A 7,932-nucleotide genomic window follows, 5' to 3' on the forward strand; every position below is an offset into this window, starting at 1 on the left:
GCCTTTAGAAGCTGGAAAAGGCAAGCAAATGGATTTTCCCCTAGAACCTCCAGCCCTCTGCAGCCCTCTGGACCAGTTTTAGACTTTTGACCTCTAGAACTGTGAGAGAATAAATATTTGTTTCTATAAGCCACTAAGTCTGTGGAAATTTGCTACAGCAGCAATAGAAGCTAATACACCTGGACTTGTCAACAAGTTAGTAGTAGGGTTCCAAGAGAGGCAGGAGGGAATCATAGACTCAGGATAGGCATACTATTACTTCTGCCACATTCCATTGGCCGATGATGTCACAAGGCCATCCCAAATTCAAGGACTGGAGAAATAAACCCCACCATGTGATTCTATTTCTCTCACTTCTTGATGGGAGAAGCTGTAATGTCACTTTGCAAGGAGGTGTAGAAACTGAGCAGGACCCTGCGGGGCCTCCCCAGGGACAGACCCCGTGTCCCCCACCTCTTGTTTGTAGAAAAACTTTAGCCTCGTAGGCCTCCCCCCAAGTCCAAAGAGCAAATTTAATGAGAAAAGTGAGAAAATGCAGAAACAAAGGAAAAGAGTCAAGTAAGACAAAATAATAAGAGTTTAGCCATAACACAAAGTCAAGGACTTTTAGTGCCTCCTCAAGGCTGTAGATAATAACCTGAACCATATCCCTGAGGTGTTTTGCAGACATTAAAACCCCCCACCAGGTGGAAGAAGTTAACTGCATGTGACAATAAGCATGTAGACCCCAGAGGGGTTGGAACCAGAGGTTGATGATGTTAATTCCCGAAACATCACACTGTTACCTCACCACCCACGATCAGAAGGATGTACCAAGCTGATCAGGCACCTGCAACCCTCTCCCTCACCTTGCCTTTAACAACCCTTCCCCGAAAGCCACTGCGGAGTTCAGGTCTCTTTTTTTTAAACCGTGTTTTTTTAATTGAAGTATAATTAATTTACAGTGTTGTGTTAGCTTCAGGTGTACAGCAAAGTGACTCAGTTATGCATAAACATTTGTATATATATTCTTTTTCAGATTCTTTTCCATTATAGGTTATTACAAGACACTGAATATAGTTCCCTGTGCTGTAGAGTAGGTCCTTGTTGTTTACCTATTTTATACATAGCAGTTAATCCCAAAGTTTTAATTTAGCTCCCCCGCACCTCCCCATCTCGTTATCCCCTCTGGTAACCATAAGTTTGTTTTCTATGTCTGTGAATCTACTTCTGTTTTGTAAATAAACTCATTTATATTGAGTTCGGGTCTTTTGAACACAAGCTGCCCGTTCTCCTTGCTTGGCCACACTGGGCACCACCTTGCAATAAACTCTGCACTTCCCTTCAGCACAATCCAGTGTCAGTGGATTGGCGGTGAGCGGGCCCAAGTTTGGTTTAGTAATAGTGTAGAGACTGAGAAGGGTAAGAAATTACGGCCATTTTTTGCAATCAATCTATCATCGTGCCCTTTACAAAGTGACAGAGGACATTTAAACGTAACATCTGACCCTGTTTCTCTTTCATTTCCAGGGACACAGGGAGCATGGGTGTCTGGGCCTCAGGCACCAATATCTTCCTCAGTCTTTGGAGGACGTATGTGTCTCCAAGGAGCCTTGGATGGATGGACTTCACCCAACATTTGGGCACTTGCTGTTTTGTTGCTTTCATTTCCGTGGGCCTCCTCTCTGCGGCCTTCTCCTGGCTTCTGTCCTCATTCGTAGTCTTCACCACCTCCTGGATGGTCACGTGTGCTCTGCTGTGCTGCTCCAAGCACGCACGGTGTTTCATTCTGCTCTTCTTCCTCTCGTGTGGCCTGCGTGAAGGCAGGAACGCTTTGATCACCACTGGCACAGGGATAGTAATCTTTGGACACGTGGAAAATATTTTTCACAACTTTAAAGGTCTCCTGGACAGTATGACTTGCAACCTAAGGGCAAAGAGCTTTTCCATCCATTTTCCACTTTTGAAAAAATATATTGAAGCAATTCAGTGGATATACGGCCTTGCCACTCACCTAAGTCTATTTGATGACCTTGTTTCTTGGAACCAAACCCTGGAGGTCTCTCTTTTTAGTCCCAGCCAAGCCCTGGAGGCACAGCTCAATGACACTACAGACAGAGCCCTGCATGTCTTGTACCAGGTAGTGACGGCGACAGAGGTGTTGTCTTCCCTGGGGCGGCAGCTATTTGCCCTCACAGGGCTTCTGCTGGTGCTACTGGGCACTGGCCTCTTCATGAGGCGATTTTGGGCTCCTGTGGTTGGAAGTTTGAGAACATCTACATCACCAGACAATTTGTTCAGTTTGACGAGAGGGAGAGGCATGCACAGAGGCCCTGCGTCCTCCCGCTGAATAAGCAGGAAAGGAAGAAGTATGTCATCATCCCATCTTTCTGGCTGACTCCTAAAGACAGGAAAAACCTGGGGCTGTTTTTCCTCCCGGTGCTTACCCATCTCTACATCTGGGTGTTGTTTGCAGCCATAGATTATCTGCTGTATTGGCTCATCTTCTCCGTCAGCAAACATTTCCAAAGCTTGCCAGGGCTTGAGGTTCACTTGCAGTTGCACAGAGAGGTAGGTGCTCGCAGGCCCGTCTCACTGTGTATCCCAGCTGTTTGCTGTGTGTTTGCAAAAGCTCGTGAACTTCCCAAGGCAGGGCAGTGGCTTATTCCCCTCTGGATCCTCAGTGCCTGGCACAGAGCCTGGCGTGTAGGAAGAACACCCAAAATGTTGGTTAGATTGAGTTGAAACCCCAATGTTAGAGTATGAGAACACTCTGAACATTTTTGATCACTGTATTAGTTTCCTGTGGCAGCCGTACTGCAACAGAGGAGACCATGGTCTTTGTTCATCCCATCTTTTCTCTTTTCCATTTTTCCCTGTGGAAATTTATGATTATGTAGACATTTCAGAGGATCTGGATACTGTCAGATACTTGTCTTATTTGTTTTTAAACGTAGCGTTCTGTGCTAGGTGGAACGTGCACATGTGTGTCTAGTGTGTGCCTCTGTGTGCATGTGCACACGTAGTGTGTGTAGTTGTATGTGTGTACATGTGCACGTGTGTGTGTGTGTGTGTGTGTGTGTGAATGTCATGTGCGCTGGGTGGTGTGCACTAGCCTGGGCTGGTGAACATGCCATCTACTGTTTCCATATGTCTGATTTTCCCTCCTCTTTATCGAGCCACAATAGATTGTGCCTCTGCTGGGGCAATCTCAGAGGGGAAGGGCAGAAGGGGACCTGGAAACCCTCCTTTGAAAGCCCATTTGCTCCTGCTGCATCCACACTCTCCCTCCCCTTTTCTCCTGGCTCCGCAGGTACTGTCTGGCCCCTGCCCCGCCTAATCCTGGGCTGCTTCTCAGAGTTGATTACTCTGAGCCCTCTGCTTCCTCTGAAGTCTTCAGTTAATTACAAGAACCCCCCGTTGCTCTACATATCTGGAGGAGGGTGGATAATGGAAACAGTGTTTCAAATGAAAGCCAAACAAGATTTTCAGCCAGGCTTGATCGGGGCAGCGGCTGGTAAAAGGGCTTCTCTCCTTCTCTCCCCCATAGTGCATCCCCCTCCTGTAGTCCCTTTTTTGATCTTCCCCTCTCAGTTCTTCCTCTCCTTCTTTATCTTTTTGCTCCTCTCTCATCTATTTCTCTCTGAGCCAAAACCCATGCCTGTTTTGTGAATTCTCACTGTTTTAGGTAGACGAGTGGAGAAAAGCAAGTCTGCCTTCCAAAAAAGGCCCAGAAGCTTTCCAATGACAATGTCCTGGCAAATACATTTTGGGGTGTTGCTGGGTCCTGGGGATGCAAAGTTGTCTAGACCGTGATGGCTGCCATCGAGGGGCTCACGTCCTGGCGGGGGAGGCCACCACGTACGCTCACAATGACAGCAGGGTGGTGGGCGCAGAACAGATGCGAGCGCGAGACTGCTGTGGGAGCTCGTCTCAAACTCTCTCCTGCCGAGCCTGGGAGGCTGTGCCACCAGCAGCTGGCTTCCATGTAACTGGCAGTGCCCTGCCCTTATCCCACGATGCCCTTGGAGGTTCCTGGTCTCTCCATTGCAGCAGATTTGCAAAGGAGAAGTCAAGCAAGAAAAGAAACATTGGCTCAAGGTTTCTCCCACTTTTATACAATTTTAAAAAAAGAAGAAAAGTGGGAAACGACGTGAATAGACCTGGCTGGATGGGTGGACACTGTAAGTAAAAATAGCTACAGTCGCTACTTATTGAGCACCTACTATGTGCCCAGCACTGGTCTGCATTAACTTTTCAGGACTGTCTGATACCAGAGTGAATCTTCCATCCATTACTCCATACCATCTTGGCAAATTGTTTACTTGAGAGAGGCAAACACATTTTAAAACATTGGGGTACCATTTAGTACATTGCTCGGTATTTTGAGAGTTTGTTACCCTCCACCAAGCCCGTACAAAAGTGTTGACAACCTTTCTGAAGCCCTGACTCCCAGCTGCAAAATCCCCAGTTAGATTCCTAGACTAAATAACTTCTTCCCAGACCGGACACCCGCTGCTTTCTTATTGCAGGATTTCTCATCACTGACTCAATCGATGTGTTTGTTTCTTCAACAGTATTGAAAAGATTGCATGCCTCTGCTCTGGGGACTGAAATCTCTCTATTTAATCGTAGGTGAACTGTCTTTTTAATAAGAGAAAAGGAGAGGCAACACAAATGCTTTCTAGTGCTTAGCCACAGTGCTGGAGAAATTGCAGATCTGACTTGACATCTGTGTAGAAGTCCCAGGTTTTGGGGTTTCCAGATTTTTCACAGGTATTGGGGTAAATCGAAGGTGCGCGGTGTTCTCTGGGTGTGATTGAGTTCTTTTCAGAAGTCATTTTCCTCCTCTGGGCCCCAGGGCTCTAGGGTGTTGGGGTGATAATAACTTACTAAGTACTCCAGTCTGTAACGTTAATGCTCCATCCCCAAGGTGCTTAATTTACACTGGGAGTAGTTTATTCATGGGCAGGATCTGGTCCATTAATTCCTGTTTTACCAAATGGAAAAACAAATCCACCAAGAGAGTATATGGCTTTCTCAGGTCAGGGAAAAGTAAGAGCTGAATCAGCACACACTTCTCTTGCTGGTGGCTTGGCTGGGTGGCTCAATGTCATCTGCCCTCTGGGTCAGTTTGTTGAGAGCAACTGGCTTATTCTCTTGCCTTCAAGCAGGAAGGAATGCGCCCCTCCTATCATCTAAGAGAGATGCGAAAATGTCCTAGTTTGAGACCTCTATAAATAGGATTTTAGAGCCACTTTCAGTAAATATACTCTTCTTCGTATTCTTGCATCAAGAATAATTCCACCCCCCCACCCCCGCCACCTCAAGCTCTAGAAGGATGACTTAGAACATAATTTAATGCCTCCACATCTTTGTGACCTTGTGGTCTGCTGACAAGGTGTTTGTTGAGATGGAGAGGCTATGACTGGGTCTTGAGGGGCTCTGCTACAAAAAAAACTTCTCCCCCAGTTAAGCGAAAACCACCTTTCATTAGTCCCACATGCTCTGAAGTGTAGAAATAGGTGTTCCATAAAAATGGGTTATGCGGTCAAAATTAATAGGAGAATCGTTGGCTGAAGTTAAGCGAATTTCTCTGCTTTCTTCTCAGCACCTTCAACAGTCTCATGGCCATCGTGACTCTCTAAAGAAAGGACAGAGCAAACAAACTTATCTGATATCCTTCTCTCAAGGAAATCTATATTTCCACAGTCCCGCTTTGGAAAACTCTGCAGTGGCTACAACTAAAATTCATCCCTTCTCCTTTATTCCAATCATAGCACATAAAAGGAGCAGGGATAGCCCCTTCAGCCAAAGCTCCCTGCATATTTTCAGATAAATGTTACGTGCTACGGGGCAGTATTGAGAAAGACAAGGACAGAGTATGAAAATGGCATGGATCTTGATGATTTTATTCTTTCATTTTAGAAACAAGAAGCTCAAGACATCATCCATGATTCTTCATTTAATATATCTCTGTTTGAACCCAGTTGCCTCCCTAAACCAAAGCTACTTCTGTCTAAGACCTGGATTCCTCTCAGTTTTATTCTTGGGATACTAGTGATGCTAGGACTGTTGTCCTCCATCCTGATGCAACTTAAAATCCTGGTGTCAGCATCCTTCTACCCAAGTGTGCAGAGGGAGCGCATCCGATACCTACATGCAAAGCTACTGAAGAAACGATCAAAGCAGCCAGTGGGAGAAGTAAAAAGGAAACTGAGTCTGTACTTCACAAAGGTAAAGCCAAAATAGGGTTATAACCTGTAATTAGGGAAATCTTGATTTTGAAGGGCAAATGGAATTTCAAAGCACTCTTCAACTTTACATTAGGGCTTATATCCCCAGCAACAGATAGGACACTGTTTTGGGGCGGGTGGGGGGGGTGGGATGGGTGGGCAGTGACGGGGAACGGATGTACATGGCTAAGTCCAGAAGACTCTACAGCAATGACGGTCCAGAGGATTCTACAAGATAGCCTTCAAAACACTGATTTCAATTGAGTACGTTCGGTCATATTGTAGAAAAGCTACTGGGAAGGCCCTAATGGCTGTTAAAGAACAATACCCAGTCAGAGTTACTTTACCGGGATAGATAAATAACAGAAGGGAAGTATCTACTACAGCTTGGTAAACGCCAAAGAATTTGCTCATCCTCCAGCATTAAAAAATATATATGATGAGATATATATATATGATATGTATATATTTATACATATATATGATAACATAATGACTTCCATACACATATAAAATGAACACTTGTCAAAGATTTTATTCAACGTATTAAAGATGGAACAGTAAGAAACTCCAACCAATTCAAAGAACCGTTTAAATCACACATGTATACAGGCCATCGTGAATACCAAAATGAATTTGCTTAATAGATACAAAACCGGCTTCTTCCACAAGGGAGGATGGGAGGATCAATTGTACTCTGCAGGGTGAAATTCATTTGCATGTTCATAGACAAGAATCATTTGCATTGTTGCCATCAGCTATCTACAACTTCCAGAACTGGAAAATACTTCATAGACAATGAGAGACCAAAATAATACCTAAGGATAAGCTTTTCTGGCCGTTTCAGAGTCTTGTGAAAAGTTTGTGTCAGTGGCATTTGAAATGACTTTAATGCTCATTCATCCAGCTTCGTGTCTTTTCAGATTCATTTCTGGCTTCCAGTCCTGAAAATGATTGGGAGGAAACAAATGGACATTGCCAGTGAAGAGAGCCCGTGAGAGGCCCCATGCAGCTCCTCAGCCACGCTGCTCCAGCAATTCTCCTTAAGTCTCCTGATGGTGACCCTTACTCATGCCCAGCAACAGAGAACTGCACTGCACGGTCCTTCAGCGGTTTGAGTTTGCAGCGCCAGGCTACTTTTTTCCATAAGGGCCAAAGGGCTACCAGATAAATTGTTGTGTTGTCTGTCTCACAAACAGGGCACATGATCTGGACTGTATCTCAGTGTAACACGACTAGAACCAGGCCCTTCGAGGAGAGTCTCAGCATAGAGTAATATTCAAAGAAAAAAACTGGAAAAAATCAAAATCTCTACTGCAGGCTCACAAACAAATATCAAGGAGAACATACATGTATGATGCCAGCAAAATATCTTTAAATGCTTCTGTCCCTTCTCTGCCCTTCTTAATATCCTTCATAGCTATTTCCTACCCACAACTGTCTGGCCTCCCCCTGCCCCTTTATTCAAGAACTCTTTCCAAAACCCATCTCCAGCAGCTCCTAATTTCTTCTCACCACCTGCTCTGCTCCTATCCTCTACTTTCCTGGATCTCTTTTGTTCTTCCTCTTCTACCAAGTCCTCTAGCCACATTTATTTAGAGAACACATTTATTAAAATCATATGAGAGGCTTCCTACAATGTGCATCTTGGGCCTCTTTTTCACTATAATCAATGTACACTCTACAGTACAGGGGCCTATTTCCCCTATATTCAAAA

The 7,932-nt window shown here is 44.9% G+C and overlaps 1 pseudogene across 1 annotated transcript; it reads left to right on the forward strand.

Moving 5' to 3' along the window:
- Positions 1 to 816: 816 nt before the first annotated feature.
- Positions 817 to 3,474, forward strand: LOC309653886 (dendritic cell-specific transmembrane protein pseudogene; annotated as a pseudogene). The gene has a single exon. The product of its transcript is annotated as a dendritic cell-specific transmembrane protein pseudogene (transcript).
- Positions 3,475 to 7,932: the final 4,458 nt, after the last annotated feature.

Source organism: Balaenoptera physalus (assembly GCF_965194825.1).
Source record: "Balaenoptera physalus genome assembly, contig: HAP1_SCAFFOLD_1385, whole genome shotgun sequence".
Taxonomy (NCBI): domain Eukaryota; kingdom Metazoa; phylum Chordata; class Mammalia; order Artiodactyla; family Balaenopteridae; genus Balaenoptera; species Balaenoptera physalus.